General features: G+C 56.9%; 1 protein-coding gene and 1 long non-coding RNA gene across 2 annotated transcripts in view; one reads left to right on the top strand and one right to left on the bottom strand.

Annotated features, from left to right (window-relative positions):
- Nucleotides 1–6,562: 6,562 nt before the first annotated feature.
- LOC141581417 (uncharacterized) lies at nt 6,563–9,773 on the bottom strand. Its single transcript, XR_012514001.1, has 3 exons — nt 8,115–9,773; nt 7,078–8,011; nt 6,563–6,948 (listed from the first exon to the last, which is right to left on the bottom strand). It is a non-coding gene; the product is annotated as an uncharacterized LOC141581417 (long non-coding RNA).
- Nucleotides 9,774–10,150: 377 nt separating this feature from the next.
- TSNARE1 (t-SNARE domain containing 1) overlaps nt 10,151–26,761 on the top strand; it is a 124,087-nt gene continuing 107,476 nt past the window's right edge. Inside the window, exon 1 of the mRNA XM_039464660.2 lies at nt 10,151–10,217. The gene's annotated coding sequence lies outside the window, so the exon portion shown is untranslated. The remainder of the gene's footprint in view (nt 10,218–26,761) is intronic.

Below are 26,761 nucleotides of genomic sequence, written 5' to 3'. Positions count from 1 at the left end.
ATGTGTGAGAACACGTGTCTGTGTGTGTGAGGGTGTGCATGTGTGAGAACACGTGTCTGTGTGTGTGAGGGTGTGCATGTGTGAGAACACGTGTCTGTGTGTGTGTGAGGGTGTGCATGTGTGAGAACACGTGTCTGTGTGTGTGAGGGTGTGCATGTGTGAGAACACGTGTCTGTGTGAGGGTTTGCATGTGTGAGAACACGTGTCTGTGTGTGTGAGGGTGTGCATGTGTGAGAACACGTGTCTGTGTGTGTGTGAGGGTGTGCATGTGTGAGAACACGTGTCTGTGTGTGCATGTGTGAGAACATGTGTGTCTGTGTATGTGCGTGTGTGAGAACATGTGTGTCTGTGAGGGTGTGCATGTGTGAGAACATGTATGTCTGCGTGTGACGGCGTGCATGTGTGAGAACACGTCTGTGTGTGAGGGTGTGCATGTGTGAGAACATGTGTGTGTGTGTGTGTGAGGGTGTCTGCATGTGTGTGCATTTCAGGTGTGAATGTGTGTGTGTGTGGGGGGGTGTCTGCATGTGTGTGCATTTCAGAAGTGTGTGAATGTGGTGTGCGTGTGTGTGGGTGTGGGTGTCTGTGTGTGCATTTCAGGAGTGTGTGAATGTGTGGCGTGAGTGTATGCATGTGTGTGGTGTGTGTGAATGTGTGTGGGTGTCTGCATGTATGTCTGCTTGCGTGTGCATTTCAGGAGTGTGAATGTGTGGTGTGTGTGCTTGCGGGGGCAGCGTGATGCGTTTGGGGAGGGAGCTCAGCGGGGTAAGAATCTCATATTACAGCTTTGCGAACACCCCAGGAGGCCATCGCACCGTGAGGTTTGGGGCGCATGCTCTGACAGCTTGGTAGGAGAGGCGGGGAGGAGGGAAGTCAGGGGTGGCAGTCGGGGAGGGGAGGTATCCTGTCCCTGGACGGCCAGATGGAGGCTGGGAGGAAGCCACAAGCCATGGGGTCTGAGGTTAGAGGAGGCTCCAAGGGCTGACTCTCTCCAGCCTCCAGGTCCCCCCAGCCCCACCCTCCCCTGCTGCCCTGCTGGAGCCGTGCCTGGCACTTTCCTGGCTGCCTCTCCCAGGAGCTTGGTCTGGGCTTCTCCCTGCTCCAGGCCAGGGCCCACCAGGCTTCACCTACAGGAAAACCGAGGCCCAGGGAGGCAGCAGGAGTGCCCCAGGCTGCCCTCGGCTCCACAGGGCAGTGCAGCGGGTTAGGTCTGCAGGGTTGAAGCCAGGCCCCAGCAGGGATGAGCATCGGGGCCCGGACTCCTAGGTGGGCAGGCAACAAAGACCCCCACAGCCGTGTTGCTTTTCTGAGGGGGACCACCTGGTTTGACCCCCCTGCCGGGAGACGAAGGGATGGTGCCGCACATTGAGAATCAGACCTGAAGCCAAAGCAGTTACTTTCCAGACGGGAAAAGGAAAAACAGTAAAACACCAGTGTTGCTCAGAGCTGTGCCCCTCTGGGCTGGGCTGGACCCGCCTGGGCACCCTCTCCCTTGGCCTCTTGGCACCACCGCTGACATCACCTGGGCATGGCCAGCCCTGCCAGGGGCTGGGTGTTTATCTAGGGTGGTGACTGCTCCTTCCTGGGCCTTTCCCCACATGACACAGGGAAGCTGCACTGGGTCTGCCCTGCTGATCTGTCTTCATGACAGCGGCGAGTTCTCTCCCTGTAACCCTGATGAAAACACAGGGAGAGGCCTGGGCGGTCAGGGCGGTTCCACCCAGAAATGCGTGCTGCCAGTGGGCTGGAGACGGATTCCATGGCCCCTGGTGCCCTGGGAGCTCCTGACATGCAGGCCAAGGAAGCACCCCGGTGAGATCCAGCTTCGATGACTTTTCTCTTGGCTTCCACAACCTCCCAGGGACCAGAGGTGCTTGTCTGTCCTGGGGCTGGGCACCTCCCAGCGCCACAGCCAGGCCCCATGGAGCCGGGGAGAGTGAAGGGGCACAGGTCCCGGCTCACAGGGAAGAATGCCTGGCCCTGCCTTGGCACCTCGTCTGCTCTTCAGAGGCCCTTTCTCAGCCAAGGGGCAGCTGGTTGAGAAAGGGACAATGGGGCTGCAGAGAGCGGTGGGGATCCCGAGGGCAGAGGAGAGGTTATCCTGATGATGGCAGGGCTCTGGCCCCTGGGATTTCCCCACAGTCCAGTGGGGAGGGCAGCGCACTGGCTGGGGAACCAGGAACTCAGTTCTGCCCCGAGGCCGGGTGGCTTTGGGGGCCACTTTCTCGCTCCGGGCCTCAGTTTCCTCCAGAATATTCCAGATGATCCCCAAGACCCCTTCCAGCTCAGCCACTTTATCATCCATTCACTGACCTTCTATCTAATTCATTCATCCAACAAGCACACAACGGAGAGCAGTCACAGCCAGGTGCCAGCAGGGAGGAGTTCCTCCGTTTGGGGACGGGCGGGGGGACAGCACGTTCATTGCGGTGCAGGCAGAAGGCAGGGCCTGTGGAGCTTGGAGGAAGCCCTGGAGCCAGGCTGAGGGCTCAGGCAGGCTTCGTGAGGCAGGCGGTAGAGGGTGTGCTGGCACAGCCTTAAAGGACAAGCGGGTCACCCTCCTGGCAGAGGCCCAGGCTGTGCCAACACAGGAGCTGGAGCCCAGTGTTCGGAGGAGAACCAGGAGCGCTGGCTGCCGTGGTCAGAGGCCTGGGATGCTGGGCTGGGGCGTGGATGTGAGCCGGGCATGACTTGTGACCCGGGAAGACCTCGAGCAGGAGTTTCCTGGGGAGACCAGGCATGTAAGCCAAGCAGAGAGGGGCGCTGCTGGGCAGGGCCTGGGGCCGGGCACACCCCAGCAACCTCGAGGACCCCTTCTGTTTCCATCAACAACCCAGGAGGTGCCCCCACCCGTGTTGCTTCCCGCCTACACGCAGCACTGTCGTGAGCTCTGGCAGCGTGCTCGTGGGGAGGGAGCTCCCGGAAGAGGAAAGTGTTGTGATTCTGTGAAACAAAACGCTCTTCTGACTTTGTACCTGAGTTCATTAGCATCTCATTACCGTGTTTCCCTGTGTGCCGCGGCCGGGGCTGTTCTGGGTTTCCGGGTGGGCACGGAGGCCAATTTCAGCACAGCTTCTGTGAGTGTAAGTACGTTTGTGGCCCTGTGTGAGCCCGTGGGACTGCGTTTGTGTGCGGATGAGAGGTGGGAGGCGAGGGAGGGAGGAGGTGTGGGCGGGTCACCACACGCCATGTCTGGAATAGGAGTTGGGGCAGAAAGTGATGCAGGAGGTGGATGTGGCCATATTCTCCAGCAGTCACGTTAGAGCCACACTGCTCCTGCCTGGCAAACTCCTACTCATCCTTCAGCACCCAGACCAAATGCTCCTTTTCTGGGAAACCTCTCCAACACCCTGGACAGAATGTAGTGTTTCCTCATATCACCTTCTAACAACAAACTCACTATCCAGCGGTGACCCCTTTGACCGGTCTGTCACCTCTTCCACCTCCAACATACCCGAGGGCGTCAGGCCGTGTTCTTAGCTCCCATGCCTGGCCTTGGTGCTTGGCGTCCACTCAAGATGTCAATGGCAAATGCTCACCCACACAGGCCCCAGGAGCTCGCATGTTCCAGGGCTTCCAGGCTTCCCCCGCACCGGCTCACTCAGGCCCCAGGTGGGCTGCACGGAGCTGGGAACTTTTTGGTGTGCATGGCACCCATGAGGAGGCTGAGGCTCCGGGCAGGTGTCTGCCACATGGTGGAGCCCGGGGTCAAACCATACTTCCTGCCTCCAGGCTGAAGGGGCTCCAGGGTTGGCTGGGAGGCTGGGACTTTTGGGGCTCAGCTGTAGGGAGCAGCGGAGCAGGGAGGAGGGAGAGGGGCCCTCTGTCCTTAAACAGACCCTCATCACCAACAGGATAATATGTGCTTTGCAGAGCAGCTCACAGGTGATCTGGTGGACAGCGTTAGCGAAATGTGTCCTGGCACGGGGCTTCTTCAGCTGCCGCCCCTCGAGGGAGGGCCTGGCTCACTCCCCAAAGAAGCTGCAGAGGCAGGGGTGGGAGGGACAGTGCTTGCCTGCAGCCCTGCCCGGTACTCACCAGGTCTCCCCCAGGGAAACCCAACGGTCAGGGCACAGCTTCTGCTCTTTCTGCCCCCAGCCTGGGGGATGGGGGCGTGTCCTGTCCCTCCACAGGCCCAGGGCTGCCCAGGGCAGCAGAGGTGGCCGCCTCTCCATCCCTGACACTCGAGTGATGCCCCCGCCATGTGCTCATCTTCCTCACCCATGCACCAGCTCCCGTCCCTCCCCACTCCATGATGGGATGAGGTCTCTCTCCTGCAACAAGATGGCCCTTCCTCAAATGCCCCACGTAGACGTGCAGAGCTCAGGAAGGGGAGGTGGAGGGCCTGCAGCGGGCGGCGACTTCGCCTCTGTCCTTTTCTGGTCATTCAACCCTTGTCCCCTCAAACTCGGTGACCCCCAAGACAAGAACGAGAGCCTTGGGCCCATTCCCTCCCTCCTGTGGCTCCGCTGCTGCCGGGTGACTCTGCCTCCTGGCCACGGGCAGATGCTCGGGGCAGGATGGCAGGGGGTGCTGCACCCACTCCCGTATGGGGTAGCCACGTGGCCCCTAGACAGCAAGAGAGGCCGGGAGTGTGGCTGTCAGGGGAAGAGGGGAGCATTCGGGGGCAGCTGCTGCCACGGTCACCATCGTGTTCATGCTCACCCTCTGATCGTGGGCACTCACATGTGGGGCCACGCCGTCAGCCTCTCGCACCTTTGTTTCCACTCTCCAATGACTCCTGATGGTTTCTAAGGTGTCCACCAAGAAGCCAGGTGGCAGGGTACACATCCATGATGCTCGCTGTCCCAAAGCATCCTGGTCTCATTCGGGTACCCGGTCTAACTCTAAACAGTGGACACACGAGAATCACACTGTAAAAGAAATGGCGAAAGACACCGTTTTCAAAGTTCCGTCCGAGGCTGGGCACCGTGGCTTACGCTGCAGTCCCAGCACTTTGGGAGGTCGAGGCAGGTGAATCACTTGAGTTCAGGAGTTGGAGACCAACCTGGGCAACATGGTGAAACCCTGTCTCAAATACAAAAAATACAAAATACAAAAACTGCGAGCATGCCCCTGCAGCCCCAGCTCCTAGGGAGGCTGAGGTGGGAGGATCGCTTGAGCCTGGGAGGTCGAGGCTGCAGTGAGCTGTGATTGCACCCCCGCACTCCAGCTGGGGGACACAGCAAGACCCTGTCTCAAAACAAAACAAAACAAAAAACAAAAAAGCCGAACAAAATAAAGTCCCTGGGCTCACCAGTGACTCTGCAGGGCTGTGACCTCCTGGCCGATACAGGCTGAGTGTGTGGAGAGGGGAGGTGCCAGGATGAGGAGGCAGAGATTGGGCCTGGGGTTAGGGGACATGGGCTGGGTTCAGAGTGGCTGGGGCTGGTCTTGGACCCTGTGTCTGCCCCTCCTCTGCTGGGTTCCTCCCTGTGAAATGAGGGGGCAGGAGATGGGGCGGCCAGCCCCCACAGCCCCGAGTAGCTGGAGAGGTCAAGACGTGCCCACAGCGGATGGTGGGACATGGGTGTTGCTGGCTCCTCTCTTGCCGTGGTACTCACAGCTCGCCCCTGGAAATGTACCCCTCAAGTCTCACCCGTTTTGCTCTCCTCACTGAGGGGCCTTCCCCCTGGGCTCCCCCACGCCCCGTCGCTCCCGCACGGCCTCGGCACAGGTTCCCTGAGCACACGTGTGGTGTGCAGGTTCCTGACCCCTGCCTGCCTGCCAGGTGGTACACAGGGCTGTGTCCTGATGCCGAGACTGCCGGGTAACGCCATCCTTCCCTCCTTACTCTGCGCAGGAGTCAAAAACAGCTCTTAGCCAAAACCACAGCCCCTGGGGTAGAGACACGACCTAGCTTCTCCTGCAGCTCCAAGTACCCAAGGGACCCAGCTGTGGCCAAGGGGGCTATAAGTGGAGGTGGTGGGCGCAGAATCCAGCAGCACCCATAAAAGTGTGGGTTGGGAGGTTGGGAAGAGTATGCCAACGTTTCCTCCCTTCTGGATGAAAGCAGGCATGATGGCTGGTGCTTCAGCAGCTGTCTTGTACCACGAGGCAGAAGGCCTATTTGGGGATTGACAGGGCAACCAGATTAAGGGGGCCTGGGGTCCTGATGATTGTGAGGCCACCTCCCCAGTCCTACAGCCTACCTGGACGTGAAAATACAACATGAAAAGCAACCATCTGAGACTTGGGTTTGTTCTGTCGTTAGCTACCAAATCAAACTGGACGGTATCCCCAGAACCTAGCATGCTGCTTGGCATGGAAGTAAGGGTTTGCTGGATGAGTGAGTGAGGAGACAGGCTTTGCAGATGGGATGGACTCTGGCTGGGAAGGAGGGCAGCTGTGGCCAGCAACAGGCCCAGCGGTGGCTGTGCGACCTGGGTGGACCAAGGCGTTGCAGTGCAGAGGCTCTTCCCGTCCCCTGGTCCCCACCTGCTGATCTCAGGCTCAGGGATGCCGGCGGGGGTCCGGCGGGGAGCGTTCCCAGGAAACGTGGCAACTCTCCTTCCTTGGACAATGCGTTAGCAAGAATAGCACTCTACACGCCCGTCCGCGGATTCTCTGTTCTTTTACTTCATTTTGCTTTTCGTCACTCCTGCTCACTGTTCATCACCTCAGGAGGCTGTTCCGCACGTCAGGCTGGAGTTGGTTTCTAAGAGACGGGTGTCGATGACGCAGACCGAGTCTTGGATGGTCTGACCCCTGCCACGTGCTGGGTCTGCGCCAGGCCCTTCCCAGAGACCCCCACGTGTTCCCCCATGACACTACCCTGGCGTGGGTGATGAGGGAATGGCTCACCACCCTCCCACATGCCCCACGCCCCTGGTTCTGCCAGCCCTTTACCAACCTCACTCTTGGGCAGACCTCATGAGTGCTCTGCCCTGCAGTCAGCTCCCACATTAGCGGCTTTGGTGAACGAGCCCAGAGAAAGGGTGCCTCAGGCTAAACATCACGCAGCAAGACAGGGCTTGGTTAGGTGTTAGGACCAAAGTTTCTTCTCCTCCCCATTTTTTATGTTTTAAGACGTGGTTGGAAGGCTGGGCTGCCTGGGGACATGTGGGAAAGACGCACCTGGGAGGGTGTCTCCTGTGCCCTCGCTCCTCACAAGCTCTTCCAGGCCATTTCTCAGGGCCTGTCCGCAAGGAGCCATTGCTGCTGGGGGCCAGGACGAAGCTAACAGAAGGATGTCCCACCCCCTGTGAGCTTAGGAGCCCGAATCAGCTACAACAGAAGTGGCACTGGCTTGAGTTACAGAAAACCTCATGAAATCAAATGAGGCAGCCCCGTAAAGGGAACGAGGGCTTGTTCTCCCGATGGTGATGAGTCTGACAGTGGCCTTGGGGCACCAAGGTGGCTGCTGGGACCCTGGCCCTTGCTGGCCACATGGTTGCTGTTCTTGGGACACCATGACCACATGCCAGGCTGGAGCAAGGAGAAAGGAAGGCCATCAGTGAGGGCGGCCACACCTGCCCCTTCCGAAGGGCCAGGAGGCTTCCTGTGTCTCCTGCAGTCATTCCCTGGGCAAACTGTATCACAGCAGGCTCCAGCTGCTGGCGAGGCTGGGTACACTGATGCCTTGAACAAAATTGGAGTTCTGTGTCCAAGGCACAAAGGAGGCCTGGGTGGCAGTGAGAGTGGGCGCTCCGGGGGGCCGCTGGGTGCCTGTGCGCTTTGCTGGAGCAAAAGCTGTGCCGTGAGCAGAGCGGGAGGTGCACACACCTTCTCCCGTCAGGGCAGGGCTGCAGTGGAGCTAGGGACGGTCCCGGAGCAGGTGATGCTGGAGCCGGGCTTCAGAGGGCAGAGAGGAAGGGTGGGAGGGCAGGGAAACTCACCAGAAATCCACAGGCGGACACTGAGCTGGAAATTCGGCTTAAGCCCTGAGAAGTCCCTGCTATTGTTCACAGAGGGAGTGTTTCTGGGGTTGGCTTCAGTGGGTGCTGCCTCAAGGTTCCTTCTGAAGGCCTTGGAACCACCCCAACCTTGCTGCCCACATTCCCTCCGGGACCTGGAATGGCAGATCCAATTTGGGGGGGGGGGTGCCAGCTGAGGACCAGGCAACCCCACCCCTTAGGTAACAGAACTCACTGTGCAGGGCCAATGCCACTTACTTATCCTGTTGGTCTCGCTGGTTGGCCAAGGGTGGGGCCAGAGCTCTTCCCCAGGATCCTGCCTCTCTGGAAGAGGGAGAGAGCCCAGAGCTGCCCAAGGTCATGTGATGACCTCTTCCAGGGAGAGGCAGAGATGCCGCAAGGGAGGGGAGCCCCGGCCCCAGCCCCAGGCCCTGGGAGGCTATTGGCTATTTCCCTTGGCTCTTCCCAATGACCCCTCAGCATCCTCCTTCCCCTCTCCATCCGCTCAGCCCGAGGGAGTGGGCTCCTGGATCTCCCACGGAGAGGTTCACCTTCTGTGACTTGCTGTGGGATACTCAGGCGGGCTCACCCGATCTTGGAGGAACCAACAGGTATGGAGCCCCTCCTCTGGAGGGCGCAGCCCACGACCATCCCCCCTGCAGTCTCCAGGCACAGAAACAGCCCCATATATGCCTCGTGTGGTCAAGAAAGCAGCTCTTGGAGGTGGTTCGAGGGGAAGGGGGCTTCACCCTCCCCTCGCTTTCACACCTGAGCACGGAGCTGTCAGAGGAGACTGAGTAAGGCAGTGGCCAGAGAGATGGTGCCAGCCACCGAAGGGAAGGTGGGCACCGTGCCAGGCACCCGGCATCCTCAGTCCGGATTGCCAGCTCTCCCACAGGCATTGGTCCCGTCGAACCTTCCCCTTCAAGTGGAAGTGGGGGTCATCAGTCACCGGCATCCTCCGTGGGCAGGAGCTGGCTTCCCTGCACTCCAGCTGACCTGGGAGAAGACTGAAGCCCATCCAGACCCTGGCTGGGTGGTGAGATAGGCACACGTCACTGCCTCCTGGGGCCAGGTGAGACTTAAGTGCACCAGAGCAAGCAGCCTGGGTGGGGCCAGGACAGGCCGGCCTGACCACATGCACGCTGGTGGGTGTGTGCCCCTCTTCCCTCCCACACGTGTGCACACACACATTTGTGCCATTTACTCCTGCTCCCATGCTCGAGCCTGGCACACACGTGTGCCAGCATACACACACTGTGCACTCTCAGGCACACACGTGCGCTGTATGCATACACAGTACCACGCCTTGTCCACGAGTACACTTTTGTGTTCCTGTGCACAGAACCCGTGTGCACACGCGCGCACAGTCCTGGGCTGCAGAGAACCCCAGCCAAGGGGGCAGTGGGGGACGGGGAGGGCACGCCTCTTCCCAGGAGCTCGGCAAGGCTCTTCTCGGGAGCCCAGGGCTGCCACCAGGGCTTCGCGTGGGTCTCACAGGCAGTGAGAGCAAGCGTCCTGGCGCGAGAGCGGCCGGGGAACCTCCACCGGCCGGAGAGAGGCGGCGGGCTCACCACGCCGGCTCTCCTGCCTTGGGTGTGGGTCTTGGTTCACTGCAGGGAAACAGGCTGAAAGCGGACCCTGGCGGCCCGCGGACACACACCCATGTCCCCAGGTTCCTCCCAGGTCGCTTCTCCAGTGGGTTATGGGGACAGTGCCCGCAGGCAGGTCCCCGCGGAAGGGGTCCCTAGGAGGGTCTCCTCCCGGGGGGGGGCTGCGACCTCGGGCAGAGGTCCCTCAGATGTCTCGACACTCAGTTTCCTCGTCGGTGACACTGGGCGTCCGGGGTCCCCTGGCACGGCCCCACGCGGAGCCCGCGCAGCCTGCCCTGGGGCCCCGCGGCCCGAGACCCGCAGGTGCCAGGCCCCCGGCCGAGACGCGCCGCCCGCGCAGCCCCGCAGGAACTCGAGCTTCTCGGAGCCCGTGCGAGGTCCGGGCTCGGCCTGGGCTGGGCGGAGCCCGCTCCCGAAGCGCCTCTGCGCCGGGCCTCCGCCCTCCGCGTGACCTCCATCCTCGTCGTCATCTCCGTGTGCAAAACGGGGAAACCGAGGCCCATCCCCAGGCAGGCTCGCGCGCGCACCCACAGAGGCCTCTTGGCCCAGCCGGCCGCCGTCCGCGCCGCTTCCGGCTCCGCGCGGGGACCTCTGGGGCGGGTAGTCCCCGCGAGCGTCCGGGCCCGGCGGCCATTGGCTGGTGCGGAAAAGGGCGCGCGCGCCGGCGGCGGGAGGGGCCGTCACGTGATGTTTGGGTGCCCGCCCCGCCGTGAGCGCACGGAGCGGCCCGCGAGCCACCGAGGCCCAGGTGAGGCGGCGGCGGCGCTGGGGCTGGGGCCTGGCTGGGGCCGGGCGTGGGCGGCGAGGGCGAGGCGGTTGCGGCCTGGCGAGGGGCCCGGGGCCCGGCGTGGGGCGCGACACAGCTGGAAGGGGTTCGCGGGAGGCCCGGCGGGGGGCGGGGCCGGGCCGGGTGTGGGGGCGCGAGGGGGCGGGGCCGCGCCGGGGGCGGATCCGAGGGGCGCCAGGGACCCGGAGCCGCAGCCCCCCAAGAGCGCCGCTTTTCGGGGGCCGGCCCGCGGGCGTGTGCGCCCCTCAGCGGGTCCTCGCGCGCCCTCCAGACCCCAGATCGGTGGGCTCTGGCCCGGGCGCCCGGTGCCTGCGCCTGGAGGTCAGCACCGTCCCGGGGACGCGCCAGCGCCTGCTGTTGGGTGCACGGATGGTGACCTGCCAGTCAACGAGCGGAGCCCGCCTTCCAGCCGGAGCTGGGGACCCCGCCCCTGGGTGCTTCCCCCTCCACGCCTTTCTGTCCTTTCTCCGAGTTGTAAGATGGTGCTTCCTGGGTACCGGGGATGGGGACATCCCCGCCAGGGGCTTTCAGATGATGCTGGTCCTGCTGTCCCCGCAGAAACTCTCCAGGGGCCTCGTGTTTGTCGTCTCAGGGCACACTTCTCCGGCTCTGGAAGCCCCGTCTGTGGTTCCCAGTGGGGTCGCCCCGAGGCAGGTGTGGCTGTTTACATTGACCTGAACGTGAAGGATTCCGGCCCTCCGTCCAGTGTTCATGTGTCAGACACTCAGTAGCCACACGTGGCTGGTGGCGGCTGTGTTGGTCAGCGCAGGTGGGGAGCACTGCCTACCACAGGAAGTTCTGTGAGCCATGTTGCTGCTCAAAATGGGCCTCGCCCGTGCGTCTCTGCGTCTCTGCCCCTCATCCCGCCAGGCGCCTTTGCAGCCACACCTGGCGCCCTTTCTCTCCTCCCCTGCACACTCGCCTTTAGCTCCTGGCGGCTCCTGGCTTGGCGGCAGCTTCACTGGCGGCGTGTCTCGGCTCACCTTTGTGACCACTCACCTTCCCACAGCGTTTCCTGTTGTGATTGTCACTCATCTGCTTGTTCTGTGTTATCTTTAGTGCCTGTGAGGCAGGGATGGGGACTGTTGCTTAGGATACCCCCCATGTGGACACAGTACTCTGTTAAGAACGCCGGCGTTGGTTGGAACTGGAGTGCTTCAGCTGACTGCGCCGCTGCCTTCACACGGTCCCACCTGATGTGTCACAGAGCCTCCGCAGAAAGCCGGTAGCGCAGTCGTTTGGACGAAGCGGTGCAGGGTCGTGAATGCAGGTGGCTATGGGAGGCCAGCAAATCCAAGAAGACTTCCTGAAGGAGTCGAGTTTTGGCTGGGTCACCTGTCTCTCTCCTCTGCTGGCCTGGCCCCATGAGCATCTGGCAGCCTGTGGCTGCTCTGACTCCATCCAGGAACCTTCCCTGGACACTCCTCCTGAGTCTGGCCCTCTGTAGGTGCTGGGTCAAGAGCCTAGACTCGGTCTAGGGGCTCATGGGCTCATGGGCAGCTAGGTGTCCCTAAGTCCCTTCCACAGCTCCTCGTGGCTTGCAGAGCGAGGTCCCGGGTTTGGCTCCTGCCGGTGGCTCCAGCCACATCTTCAGCCCCTGCTTCACGTCCCTGACGGTGCGGTCTTGTTTTCTGCACGCCATGTGGCTTTTCTCACCAGTGTGCCTGTCGACACGGAGCCTTCTGCTTGGTATGCCCTGGAACTCTGTGTTTTTCTCTCCTGTGTGCCTGCGAGCGCCTGTGGCGTGGACCTCTGTGGTGACACCCTTGCGTCCTGAGCGCCCAGCCCAGCACCTAGAGGAGAATGGGCACCCAGCAGGTTTTGATGAATTCATCAACTAGACCTGTAAGGCTTCGAGGAGAACATGGTGAGAAGAGCAGCTGCGGAAGTTCGCGATGCTGGAGCTTGAGACGGAAGCAGGGAGTCACCTTCCAGCTGGGGAGAAGGGACTTACCTCCACCGTGACTGCAGCGAGCCATTAGCAAAGGCATGGCGGTGTCTGCGCGTGATGACACTAATGATACTAGTCACAGCACTCGGGCGCCAGGTGACCAGCGACCCGTGTTCGTGACTCAGTTTACTCTCACTGTCACCCCGGGAGGAGGGCCTGTTATCCCTGTTTCCCAGATGAAGAGACTGAGGCACAGAATGGTGAACTTGCCGTGAGTTCCTCAGCTGTTGAGTTCTAGGGCTCCATTCATTTGGCGCAGACACATATTTCTTCTGAGGCTGTTGGGCATCTGGTCCCTCCGAATGGTGTTTGGGCCATATGAACAGTTGGCTAGGGGCTAGGCTTCCTCCTCCTCCTCATTTTTTTTTTTTTTTTTTTGAGATGAAATTTCACTCTTGTTGCCCAGGCTGGAGTGTAATGGTGCAGTCTCGGCTCACTGCAACCTCCACCTCCTGAGTTCAAGCGATTCTCCTGCCTCAGCCTCACAAGGAGCTGGGATTACAGGCATGCACCACTCCACCCAGCCAATTTTTAATATTTTAAGTAGAGATGGAGTTTTTCCACATTGGCCAGGCTGGTATTGAACTCCTGACCTTAAGGCGATCCACCCCCGTCGGCCTCCCAAAGTGCTGGGATTACAGGTGTTAGCCACCGTGCCCAGCCCTTTTTTTTTGGAGATAGGAGTGTCTCACTATGTTGCCCAATTTCCCAGGCTGGTCTTGAACTCCTGGCCTTAAGCCATTCTCCGGCTTCAGCCTCCCAAAGTGCTGGGATTCCCAGCATGAGTCACGGCGTCTGGCTCCAGGCTTTCTTTTTAATGCACACGGGCATCTCTGTGGCTGCTGGGTTTGTCTGGATAGCGTTACTTGCTGAAGGTAGATTTTGACCTTGTGGCCCAGTCCGGCTGTCAGTCACTGTGTTCTGCGCGCCGTCACCAATGACGGACTCTTGGGCATCCCTCCTCTGCTTCCTCTGTTTTCTGCTGAGAGGCTTGGCCCTGTCTAAACATTTGCTGCATCTGTGCATGGAGGAGTCGTGGCCCAAAGACTAAGGGCAAAAAAGAGCGAGCAGGGAGTCAGAGAGCGCGTGGCTGGTGCTGGCTCTCCAGAGGCGACAGCCGCTTGTTCAGTGTGGAATCTTATGTTTGGCCCCGCTCTCTGTTCCTGGGGTCTCCTCATCCTGTCCCTCTAGGGTGCATTGAGGCAGCTGGGGAAGATCATCCATCGTTCCTTCTGCACCCACGGTCCCCAGCGCCTTTCCACACCTCCCTGTCTGCCGCCCCACCCACGGGGATCTGTGTGTCTGAATGCCCATCCAGCTGTGGCCCAGGGTCTGGGGTCCAGTGAGCGCCTGGAGATTTGCCGAAGAAGTGAGGGGTAGTGACAGAGCTGCCTTTGACCTTGTGCTGTTCTTATTCCACCATGCTTCCTGTTAGTGCTATACTGTGGAGCCATCTAGAAGCTTCCATAGGAAGAGTTTTCGTGGTCCAAGTCCCGTGGCAAAGAAGAAGGGCCCTACCAGCAATGACAAGCCAGGTGTCCTGAGTAGGTTTCTGAAGATTCCTCATGGGCAGGGTGTCCTCACCCAGGGAGCGGAGTTGGGTGGTGTCTCCTGCAGGGGCCTTGCTTCAGGGTGTCCTGCCTGCCATCCAGGGCATCCTCCAAAGCCAGCTGCGTCTGTCCTGCCTGGCCTTATCCACTGTGAGATTCTCTTGTCACCCTGAGGCTTGCTGAGTCCAGGATGGGGGTGAAGGTGACTCTGTGTGGGCTTCAGATCCAGACTGTGCTGTACAGGGCCCTTCCTTGCTTGTCCCTGGGTAGGTCCTGTTAGGACTTGAACACACTTGGGGGCCATTACAGGCAAGAAGGACAGTCTGCTGGGGGTGCTGGCCCGGACAGGGTCATTGGCAGGTCCCAGTCCCAGCTCCAGCTGTCACAGCTGTTGTCCGAGACGCATGGTGTTCTGGGGGAATGTGCTCAGGCTGTGCTTGGGACGGACGCTGCGGTGAGCAGGTTCATGCTGTCCTGACCTTGCTCAGGACACTGCTGGGCAACTTACGGAGCAAGATCACAGCTGTGGGCAGTGAGGAGGCGGACAGGGGAACTCACTCAGCTGGGGGTACACTTTGGGAGGGCTGGGGTACGCTTTGGGAGGGCTGGGTGCGCTTTGGGAGGGCTGGGTGCGCTTTGTGAGGGCTGGGTGCGCTTTGGGAGGGCTGGGGTGCACTTTGGGAGGGCCGGGTGCGCTTTGGGAGGGCCGGGTGCGCTTTGGGAGGGCTGGGGTGCGCTTTGGGAGGGCTGGGGTGCGCTTTGGGAGGGCTGGGGGTGCGCTTTGGGAGGGCTAGGGTGCGCTTTGGGAGGGCTGGGGTGCGCTTTGGGAGGGCTGGGGGTGCGCTTTGGGAGGGCTGGGTGCGCTTTGGGAGGGCTGGGTGCGCTTTGGGAGGGCTGGGGTGCGCTTTGGGAGGGCTGGTGTTCTGATCAGGCTTCTGACCAGAGGCAGAAGTCAGAGGTCCTGCTCCCCGTTCTGCTGCCTGCCTGCCTGGCGGTCCTGCGCCGCTGCTCTCCAGGAGGGCCAGGCTGGAAGCAGCGTCACAAACATTCCCTGTGAGTTAGAGGATGTTATTAATCACGGCAGTCACCGCACTCGTAAAGCCCTAATCGTGTCCTTCTCTTCCATCTTGAGATGGCGTGCTGGAGCAGAGTGTGGCACAGGTTCGCAGGCTTGAAGGAAGCCATGTATGGAGTTAATATTTCTGGTGGAGAGGGGAGATGGGCAGAGCTCATGACTTGTTCCCGTAGGACTTGAGGCCACGAGGTCGGGGTCGCATGAGCCCCCTGGCGGCTGTGGTTGCCTGTGGATGGGGTCTAGGTGAACGAAGCTAGGGCTTTGGGGCTGTGTGTGCATGTGTGTGCGTGCGTGTGTGCGTGTCCTGAGCCTGACCCTGGCTGTCATCTCAGCGGTGCAGATGGAACGTGTGTGAAGGGAGGCTGGCATTGGCGGGTGGTAGTGAAGGAGTTGAGTGTGTGGTGTGGGGACGATGAGGGCAGTGTTCTGAGGGCATGGGGCATCCAGGCTCAGGTCAGAGAGCCCTGGACAGAGCGGGCCACCTTGCCCGCCCTCCGTCTGGACGCATGATCCATTCTGGCCAAGTATTTGGAAGGGGCATGTTTTAAAAACAGAAGCCCAGGGTCAGTCTCTCCAACATTAGAAAGAAACAGCAGCCTTCTTCCTGGGCCGGCTGCCCTCGGTACCAATGAGGAGCTGGGTTCGGTGCTGGGAGTCTCACCTCCTTCCCCCTGCTGCTTACTTGTGGGGAGACGCTGAAGAGCGTGGCGTGCTGGGAGTGGGTGCGGGAGGTGGAATTGCGCCTGGGGATGACAGCTGCTTCTGCGGCTTCCTGGTACCCGGACGTCTTCTCTGGTCCACGGCCTCCAGCCTGGGCCCCTGTGATCCTGCATCATGCCGAGGGTGGATCTGGCTGGCCACCCCCTGGCTAAAAGTCTTGCCGGCAGCTCCAGCCTCACTCTCACTTGGCATTTGCTTTCCAGCCCCTGGGAAACCTGCCGCGCTGACTTCTCAGGCTGCCCCCAGACTGGCCCTGGGTGTCTTTGCTGGGGCCGCCCTTCTGCCTGGAGTGGCCCCGGCCGGTGACCTACTGGGCTGTGTAAGTCTCTGCTCGGGGCCACCATCAGGAGTCAGCCCATCCGCTCATCCTGAGGGCCCAGTGGCTCCTGGGGAGGCGAGGCAGAGCGAGGGGTGCAGGCTTCGGGGAAGCGGCTCCGTGGGGCCCCCGCCGCGTTGTGCTGCGGTTGTTAGGGTCCTCCTCCAGGGCCAGGACCTTGTCCTTTCTGCCTGTGTGGCCCCAGCACAGGACAGTGCACATGTCGTGGACCGTCCGGGACGGGTAGGCACGTCTGCCCGGGGGTCTCTCGACCTGCAAGAGGGTCCCAATACCTGGAAGAGGGAGTGCGCCTGAGAAAATAATAAAGACAGAGAGAGAGAAAGCGAGGCGTCTGGAGGGCTGATAGGCTGTGCCTAAACAGCAAATTTTATTTTTCAAAGGCCAGGAATAAATACACTTTCTTGGCTTTGGTCTACGTCATAGTAAGAGGAATGTAAATGTATGCCTCACATGGCCTATACAATAGAGAAGTCAGATATGCAATCAATGGTTGTAAAAAGTAACAAAATTTTCTACAATCACAAAGTTTGTTTGCATCCAAACATCATTCACGAGACTTGTTTATATCCAAACATTATTCAGGAATCTCTGAGTCAGGAATCCAAGCCATCCCTTATGGTGGCATTTTTCTTTGCAAATATCAACAGTTAGACCATTATCTAGGGTACAAGGCAGTTAGGTAAGTAAAGGTTAAAACTTATTCTTAAAGTCATAAAAAGGTTAAAAGCAGGAACTGGTTGCTGGTAGGGGGTTACTCGGTCTAGCAGCAATGCATAATTTTAGGCCCAAACGATATTGTGGTTGATATTAGAAACTGATCATTCATCTTTCAGTTCCTGTATTTCTGGATAGCTCGACTGCCTCCAGTAGGAAACTGTGTTTGGGATCAAACTCACCGTATAGTGAGACTCACGCCTTTTAGGGGTCTCACACGGGAGTGTTCCCCACGTGCACACAGCGGGCACAAGATCGTGACGAGAGGAGCTGAGCCTCACCTTCAGGCTGCTCAGCCTCTGATGCACGGGCACCCCACCCCTCCAGGAGCAGAAAGAGGTGAGGGACAGGAACAGCAGATGCTCCTGCGGGCGGACAGGTCCTGAATTCCCAGAGCAGCCTCCAGGGTGACAGCATCACCCAGTCTTCCAGAAGGGAGGCCGGGTCACCTGCCCACATCTCTCCTCATGGAGACTTGGTTTCCAGGGCCCGGTACCCTTTGTGTACCCCCTCAGGGCGCAGGCGCAGCCTGGGGTGCGGCCAGCAGGGGAGCCTTGGCCGGGCACGCAGGGACACGGACGGGTGTGCCGGCGGCTGGGGTGTGAGGAGTGCTGCGGTGACCCTGTGGACCATCCCACAGCTCAGTGGCCTTGTGGCCCTGGTGGCCCTGGTTGGAGCAGGGAGGTGGGAGTCATTTTCTGTCCAACCCGAGAGGTGATGTAGTTTCCAAGCCCAGGAAGCAAACACAGAACAGAGCTGCAGGAGGGACCAGTCCTGCGGGGTCTGGCTGTAGAAAGTGTGGCCTGTTCTTCCCACACTGCCCCACGGGAAGCGGGCTGAGACTGTGGGGCGCTTCCGGGTGACGTGATCTGCTCCTTGGAGTCCCAGGGGCTCTAGTCTCCCTGCCGCCATCACCGTCCTCCCTTTACCCAGAGCAGCTCTGACGTGGTCTTCTGAGGATGATTGTGTTTAGAGAAAAGATTCTGTAGCTAGGAATAGTTCTAGAGCTGGTTTCACTGTGCAGTTTACAGATGGGGATTCAGAGGTCCGAGCTGTCCGGTCCACCCGCCCTGCTGCTGTGCGTGCCCCACACCCGGCTTCCTTCAGTCTTGCCCGATGGTCCGACGGGCAGGGCGCCTCCCACCTTTCTGCGTATCTGCCCCTGAAGCTGTTATCTTGACACCTTAATCCATGCAAGAGGGTCTGGAGGCCACTGGAGGCGGCAGGCATAAGTGTGGGGCCCACGGGCAGACCGCAGGCTTCTGCCTTAGCCAGGGTAGGAGGGCTCCCAGCCCAGCAGGGAGCGGAGTTGGGCAGCCGGCGTGGGCAGAGCGGTGAGTGGATGGGCGGAGAATGTAGCCGCGTAGGCAAGGTTTTGCTTTTGGAATGAAAATCCCCCAGGTTTTAGTAGCCTGAAGCCACAGAGGTGTGTGTCCGTTGGGGACTCACATTTCATTGGCCAGAAGGGACCACGCAGCTCTGACCACAAGAGGATGGGAAGTGCCCCATGCTCCCTGAGGGAGGAGAACTGGACGCCTCGGTGAGCAGCGTGAGCAGTGCCACACCAGCTGTGTAGCCGGCAGCTTGTGCTTCGGAACGGCCACCTTTGCTGCCCGGGCCTTCCCCTGGCTTTCCTCCTGGGACTCCCTGTCCGCATTAGGAGAGGGTGGACCGTCACGCTTCGCCTCCCTCTAGTCCTGATGCTCCAGAAGGTGGTGGTGGAGTGGACGGGCGGGTGCCCGGCGGAGCCAGGCTGGGAGAACATGGCCTCTGTTCTTTCACGTAGCACCCTCAGGTGTGGCGTTTGACATTTCAGGGCCTTTTGGCAAATTAAACTTTTTATTGTGGCCGTTGTAAATTCACAAACGGTTGTGAGAAATAATCTGCAGATCCTGAGCTCTTTTCACCCAGTGTCCCCAGTGGTGGCTTTGTGCAGAACCAGGACAACAGCACAGCCAGCAGACTGGCGGATGCGGCCGCCACGCCCGAGGCCGCCGTCACTGAGAGGAGCCCCGTGCTGGTGCCCGTTTGCAGCGATGCGTGCCTCGCTTCCGCCTCCAGCCCTCCGTGAACTCCTGGGAGCACCAGGCTGCTCTCTATCCCGTGTTGTCGTCACTTGAAGTGAGTTGTGCACGTGGAATCCTGCAGCGTGTGGCGTTGGGGACTGGCTTTATCCACTTGCCGTCATTCCCCAGACGGTCCTCACGGCTGCTGCAGGTGGCGGGAGTGGTTTCTGCCGTTGCTGAGGCCTCCACAGTGTGGGTGTCCCCCAGATTTTTCTCTGACCTTCTGCTTTAGTATTTCGAGTAGTTTAGACAGTTTGATGATGGAAGCATCCAGTTGCAACTGTCCCCATCCCTGTCCGGCCCAGCCCTCATCGCCACAGCGGCCCCTCCTGTGAGTGTCTTACACAGTCACGTGCACATAAGGACGTTTCGGTCAGCGGCGGATGGCATAGACGAGGGCAGACCTGTAAGATTGCCCTGGAGCTGACAAATGCCCGTCACCTAGCGCCGGCCTGGCAGCCATGATGCTGTAGTCCAACGCATTGCCCACGTGGGTGCAGTGACGCGGCTGTGAGCGGACGTGCTGCGCTGCCGGTCAGGGAGACGTTCAGCCCGTACAGTTATATGTGCTATGTAGGCCGGGCGCGGTGGCTCAAGCCTGTAATCCCAGCACTTTGGGAGGCCGACGCGGGTGGATCACGAGGTCGAGAGATCGAGACCATCCTGGTCAACAAGGTGAAACCCCGTCTCTACTAAAAACACAAAAAAAGTGAGCTGGGCATGGTGGCTCGTGCCTGTAATCCCAGCTACTCAGGAGGCTGAGGCAGGAGAGTTGCTTGAACCCAGGAGGTGGAGGTTGCGGTGAGCCGAGATCGCGCCATTGCACTCCAGCCTGGGTAACAAGAGCGAAACTCCGTCTCAAAAAAAAATAAATAAATAAAATACGTGCTGTGTAATATTTTATAATAAACGCTTATGTTACTGGCTTATATATTTACTATACTGTGCGTTTTATCATTGTTTTAGAGTGTACTCTACTTATTAAAAAAGAGTAGGTTGGGCACAGTGGCTCACGCCTGTAAATCTCAGTACTTTGGGAGGCCGGGGCGGGTGGATCACCTGAAGTCAGGAGTTTGAGACCAGCCTGACCAACATGGTGAAACCCTGTCTCCACTAAAAAAACAAAAATTAGCGGGGCGTAGTGGCACATACCTGTAATCCCAGCTACTCGGGAGGCTGAGGCAGGAGAATCACTTGAACCCGGGAGGCGGAGGTTGCAGTGACCTGAGATCATACCATTGTCCTCCAGCTTGGGCAACAAGAGCGAAACTGTCTCAAAAAAAAAAAAAAAAAAAAAAAAAAAGTTGACTGTGAAACAGCCTCAGGCAGGGCCTTCAGAGGGTATTGTCGTGGGATCCTTGGGGTGTTGCTTTGACAGCTGGCAAGCTCTGTGGCCAGCGGTGCCTCTTCCCTGAGTAGTGCTCACACTCACGGGGCTGTTCCACGCACTCAGCTGAGCAGGCTGTGCTACCACCCCAGATCCCACACCGGCCAAGGGCGAGGCAGGTGTGTGACAGCGGGGGGGTGTGGGTGAGCGGGCACTGGCCTGGCCGCTGTGCACAGCCGGGCACACTGGCTGCTGCAATGGGGCAGCTCCAGGCGTTGGCACAGGTGCTGGGTCCGGGCAGGGCCTGCGTCTGGACCAGACGTACTGCACACGGCTTCCCCTGCCCTGTGAGCACCTGGTCTGGATGAGCAGAATGTGGTGGTGCTGGAAGCTTGGAGACGCTGGGAACCACAGAGCCCCGAAGAGGGTGTCACAGGGCTGGCTGGAGGAGTTCCTTGCTCTGGGCTTCCTGGAGGGCTGCCGCTCTTCCCTCCTCCTTGTCACCTGCAATGTGGCACGTGGTAGGGAGGGGATGTGTTTCAGTTCTGTTTGTGTTACAGCTCTTTTAGTCATGCTACTCCGTGGGCCCCAAGTTCTTGTCCTGGGAGAATGAGGTTCACAGATAAGTGGTGGGTGAACAAGGCAGAGAGGAGCTTCCCTGAGTGGCAGAACAGCCCTCAGGAGAGCCGCAGTGGGTAGGTCCTTTCTGCAGGAGGCCGTCCTGATGAGCGTCTGGCCCTCGGTGGAGAGGACCCACGGGCAGCTCCTTCCCACAGCTGGTAGTCCTGACATCTGTGTGAGTCTGGCTGGGTCTGGAGTTTTTATGGGTTCAGAAGGGAGGAAGTGCATGCTGATGGTCCACGGGCGGCCATTGGTGGACCCGGAATAAGCACCATAAGTTCTCAATCCAGGCTGCAGACCTCACCTGGAACTGATGGCCCAGCCCGCAGGCTTCAGGCTGTCCCTGGCTGGAAGGCGGGGCTTCACTGGGGACCTTCCCCTTTCTGCACAGTAGGCTGTTCGCCTCCTGTCGCCATCAATCATGTCATCCATGGTGCCCAGGCTGTTTGCGAGGGGCACCTGCAGTCCTGTGCCAAGCCGTGTTCAGCTGCCCCGCGGCCTCCCTGCCATGCTTGTCGGCAGCCAAAGTCCCGAGGGGGCTGAGGTGGCTGGGGCTGGCATGTCAGCACCTCTGTGAGTGCACTCCCAGCTGCGTTGCTACAGAGCTCAGGCCTGGCTTCAACTTTGCTCCAAAATCGGAGCAGGCACCAGGAACCGGGAGAGGCCAGGCAGTAGGAATAGGCGCTTCCGAGCCTGCGGGGGCAGGGAGGCCTCCTGGGCCCCCAGGAGCGCAGGGTCGAAATGGGCTGTTCCTGGCTCTCGCCGGCTTGGTTGAGCGCCCAGCCCCGCTGCACGTCCCCTGCCGCAGCCGGCATCACCACAGCGGCGGCTCCAGGCAGGCCACCGCCACCATCAGAATGCAGAAGAAGACACTGTTATCCCAGAAGATGGTAGCTCCCCGTGGGTTATTGCCCCGAAGACTTCCCGTGGGACGAGGTGGAGTGGGAAGATGGTGACCCTGTGTAGGCAGGCCTAGGCTGGCGTGTGTGCGCGCATGTGCACGTGTGTGGGTGCGTGCGTGTGCGTGTGTGTATATGTATGTGTGTGTCTTAGTTTTTAACAAACAAGATTAAAAAGTTAAAAACAAATTAACAGGAGAAAGCTTATAGAGTAAATCTGTAAAGGAGGAAAAGCCTTTCGTGCAACTGTATAACGTTTGCATTTTAAGCTAAATGTTACTACAAAAGAGGCAAAAAGTTTAAAAACGTTTGAAAGTTTTAAAGTAAAGTTACAGTAAGCTAAGGTTAATTGATTACTGAAGAAAGGAAACCTTTTTTGTTTTTGAGACAGGGCTTCACTGTGACCCAGGCTGCAGTGCAGTGGTGCGGCCTCGACTTTCTGGGCTCAAGGGCTCCTCCTGCCTCAGCGCCCCAAGTAGCCGGGACTGTAGGCGCACACCACACCTGCTTATCAATTGACCGATTGCAGAGGCGGGATCCTGCCTTGTTGCCAAGGCTGGTGTTAAACTCCTGGCTTCAGGCAGTCCTCCTGCCTTGACCTCTCAGGATGTTGGAATTACAGGCATGAGCCTCCAAAACTTTAAAAAAAAATCGTGTTGCCCAAGTGTGCAGTGTCTGTTGTAAAGTCTCTGGTAGTGACAGTCATGTCCAGGCTTTCACAGTCACTCGTCACTCACTCACTCCCTGAGGTACCCATGAATCCTGCAGACAGCATTCATGGTAAGTGCCCTATACGGGTGTACCACTTAAAAACCCTCACAACTGTATTTCAGCTGCACCTTTTCTATGTTTAGAAACGTATAAATACGCCAGATCTTACCATTGTGTTACAGTTGCCCACAGCATTTAGTTCATTTACCTGCTGTCCCTGTGTGTGGCCTGGAACAGTAGGCTTTGCCACATGGCCGGGGTGTGTTTTGGGCTCCAGTATCTGGGTGTGTGTAGATAACGCTCTGTGATGCTCGCAGTGAAGAAATCGCCGATGGTTAAGCAAAGAATGACTGTCCTCCTAGAGCTTCGTTATGCATTCCAAGCAAACAGAAATGTGTCCTCTTTGCTTTTCCTTTCACAAGTCACCAGAGGACGCCTTCCCGCACCTTGGTCCGCCTTCCCTTGGTGAAGCGTTAATGTCAGTGCTGCGGAGATGTTTCGGAATCAGTCCAGGGTTGCCTTCATCTGTCTGACAGTCACAGAGTATTCCATGGTGTGCATATGCCCGGATCGATTTCACAGTCCCTCTGTGGGGGGACATTTAGGTGACTTTCGGTCCTTTCCTATGGCAGAATGGATGGCCTGGTCCGTGTGCTGTTTCGCGTGTTTAAGTGTGATATATGTGCAGGATGAATGCCCAGAACAAGTACTGGTTCAAAAGGTACACGCTTGTGTCATTTTGATGCACACTGCAGATTAGCCTCCAGAGAGGGGGTGTGGGTTCACCCACCCGTCCGTGGGAAGTTGGGCCTCTACACCCCATGCTGTGCAGGGTCTCTCGAGGGGAATCCTCCCGTGTGGGTGATGTTTTGTATCAACTGGCCAATCTCCTCCCTTCCTCCAGGCTCTGGTGACCCCCTTCTGCTTCCATGAGATCCGCTCTGTCAGCCTCCCTGTGGGAGTGAGAACGTGCAGTGTTTGTATCTCTGTGCCTGGCGTGTTTGCTCACCATCCCGTCTTCCGGGTTCATCTGTGTCGTCACAAAGGACAGGATTTCTTTCTTTCTAGGCTGGATAACATTCCGCTGTGTTCATGTGCCGCGCTTTCTCCATCCGTTCGTCTGGTGCTGGACGCAGGCTGATCCTCTGTCTTGGCTCTTGGGACTAGTGCTGCAGTGAACATGCGCGTGCGGGGCTCTTCACCGTCTGATCTCGTTTCCTTTGAGTCTGTTCCCGGTAGTGGGGTTGCTGAATTCGATGGTACTTCTCTGCTGAAGTTTTGGAGGCGCCTCCACACTGTTTTCCGTCAAGGTTGTACTGATTGGCATCCCGCCAGCGGGCTGCAGGGCTCCCTCTCCTCCACGTCTCCGCCAGCACTGACCATCTTCTGTCTCTGTGATGATCGCCGTTCTAAGGGGTGAGGTGGCGTCTCATTGGGTTTGAATCTGTATTTCTCTGGTGGTTAATGATGTTGAGTGCCAACTGTTTGGGAACTTGGTGTCTTTTTTCGTGGGGTTATTTATTTTCTTGCTATTGAGTTGTTGGAGTTCCTTATATACTGTATTTGGATGTTTACACCTGTCAGATGTCTGGATTGCCAACATTTCCGCCCCTCCATAGATTGTCTGTGTACCGTGTTGCTTGTTTCCTTGGCTGTGCAGAAGTTTCTTAATTTGATGTAACCCCGTTTGTCTATTTTCACTTTTATTAACTTTGCTTTTGGGGTCATATCCAAAAAGTCATTGCCCAGACTGACACTGTGGAGCCTTTCCTCTCTTTTTTTCTAGGAGTTTTACAGTTTCAGGTCTAAATGATGTCTTTAATCCATTTTGAGTTGATTCTTATATATGGTGTGAGTTGTGTCTACTGTTACTCTTCTGTACAGAGAGAAGCAGTTTTCCTAGCATTATTTATTGAGAGACTGTTCTTATTGTGAGTTCTTGGCACCACCACCACAAATGAGTGGATTTATTTCTGGGCTGTGTATCTTGTTTCATTAGTCTGTATGTCCGTTTTTATGTCATCACCATACTGTTTTGATTACTATAGCTTTGTGGTATGTTCTGAGTCAGGATTTCATTATTCCCCCAAATTTTATCTTTTTTATTGTTGTTTGAAGGAATATTATATGTCTGTGAATACTGTTATATACTAAATATTAACTTTGGGCCAGGCATGGCGGCTCATGCCTGTAATCCCGGCACTTTGGGAGGCTGGGGCAGGCAGATCACCTGAGGTCAGGAGTTTGAGACCAGCCTGGCCAACACAGTGAAACCCCGTCTCTACTAAAAATTAAAAAATTAGCCAGGCGTGGTGATACGTGCCTGTAATCCCAGCTACATAGGAGGCTGAGGCAGTAGAATCACTTGAACCTGGGAAGCAGAGGTAACAGTGAGCTGAGATCGCCCCACTGTACTTCAACCTGGGCGACAGAGTGAGATTCCATCTAAACAACAACAAAAAAATGGTTTTTTGCTAACTTACTGAATTCCTTTGTTGTTTTTTTTTTAGTTCATTACCTTGGGTTTTCCACGTATCCAGTCATATGAACTGCAAAGAGGAATGGTGAACCTTCTCCTTCCAATTTGATACTCTGGGTTCTTTCTCTTGCCTGTTTTTGTGGACTGGATGCTTCACGTGATGGTAGCTGGTGGTGGCTGTAGTAGCCATCTATTAGGAATGTCTCTGCTGTTACTCTGTTAAGCAGAGCATGGCTCTGGATTGAGAAAGGTGTGTTAATGAAGAACCCGCGCTTTCCATTTTATTTTGTGTTTTCTTTTTTAAGGCATGGTGGCGCGTGCCTGTAATCCCAGCTACTCGGGAGGCTGAGGCAGGAGAATTGCCTGAACCCAGGAGGCGGAGGTTGCGGTGAGCCGAGATCGTGCCATTGTACTCCAGCCTGGGTAACAAGAGCGAAACTCCGTCTCAAAAAAAAAAAAAAAAGTCAAGAATCATTACTAAATTTTGTCAGTTGCTTTTAAAAAAATCATCTATAGGGTGATCATATGATTTTTTTCTTAGACGTATTAATATAATGAATTACACAAATGAAGTTGCTTCATAATGAAAGATTCTTAAATTCCCTGATTGTGCTTCCCTCGGTCTGACACGTAGTTCACATAGCACTGAATCGCGGGATCTCCGGAGAGGGGTTGGGTTCCTCTGTGAAACTCTTGGGGCCTGGTGCTTTTTAGAAGAAAGTTCTTTTATGATTTCCTCTTTATTATTTTCCCTATGGAAATGATTCTGTTTAAACTTTTCTGGGATCGGTTTTGTAAATATTTTCCTAAACAATTATGATTTTCTTCCAGTTGTATTTGCTCATTTAGACGTGAGTGAAATGATCTCCTGTGACTCTTCCAATATCTTTGGCTTCTGGGGTTCTTTCCGTCTCAGTCCCTCCTCTTGTTTTTCTTGATTGGGCTAGTGAATAGTTCCCATTTTGTCGTGACTTTTCTTCGAAGATTCAGCTTTTGAATTTTTAAATTAATTGTCTTTATTTTTCTGCTTTTTAAATTCCCCGCTTCTTGCTACTAATTAATAATTATTAGCAAATTCTACTTTTCCTCATTGTATTTATCCTTTTTTCTACATGTCTGGTGTGAATGCCTGATTCATTTTTTTATCATTCTATTCACACTTCGTTTGTGTGAAGAGCTGATGTCCAGGTTCTGTTGAGACACAGTTTCCTCATCGTTTCTGTTCAGAAGTTCTGCCGTTTTGCTTTGTATTTTCTTTTTGGTTCGAGAGTTTTTCAGGAGCAAGTTCTAAGATTTCCAAGTAGCAAGTCTTTTGGTTTCCTGATTTTGTTGTTATTCTAGTTTTAGTCGCATTTTGGTGAGAGAACGTTCACTGCTCCCTCTTGAACTGTTGGGTTTCAGGAGGTTTGTAATGCTCCTGATTTGGAGTCAGTGTTCATCTCTCCTCCTCTCCTGGGCCTTGAAAAGAAGCTTGGGTTTGCGTTTTGGGTTACAGAGGTTTGATGTGTATATCAAGTGCTTTTACCACCTTAATTGTGTTACTTAGGTTGTGTGTAACCCCTACTTAGTTTTCATCTCTGGCTGTGTTGTGGACCGACGGGAGTGAGTTAACGTCTACCATTGATGTATTTCTGTCTGTTTCTCCCGGCTCCTGTGAATGTTGGCTGCTGCGTTCCTTGTTGCACAGCTGTTTATAACGATTACATTTTTATTCTGAAGTGCATGCATGAGCAACAAAGTGCCCTTCTTTCTCTCATTTCTCCTTGTCTGTAAGATCGTGACTAGTGCTTTCTTGAGTTTGGACCTGCTTGGCATACCTTTGCCCATTACAAAATTGTAACCATACTGAGTTATTTTAAATGTGTGTCTTACAACCACATGACGTTAGATTTTGCTTTGTGATTCAGTCACAGAATCTTCTTGCCTAGTGCAGTAAACTAACGTGCATTTATGGGTAGGCCGACTCCACTTGTCAGACCTCAGTCTGTCGTGCTACCTGTGTGCGTGCATCGTCAAGTCTTGTACTCTGTGGTCCGTTTTCTTTCCTTTTTAAAC

This window comes from Saimiri boliviensis, chromosome 15 (genome assembly GCF_048565385.1).
Source record: "Saimiri boliviensis isolate mSaiBol1 chromosome 15, mSaiBol1.pri, whole genome shotgun sequence".
Lineage (NCBI taxonomy): Eukaryota > Metazoa > Chordata > Mammalia > Primates > Cebidae > Saimiri > Saimiri boliviensis.
This window is presented reverse-complemented; position numbering and strand designations above follow the sequence as displayed.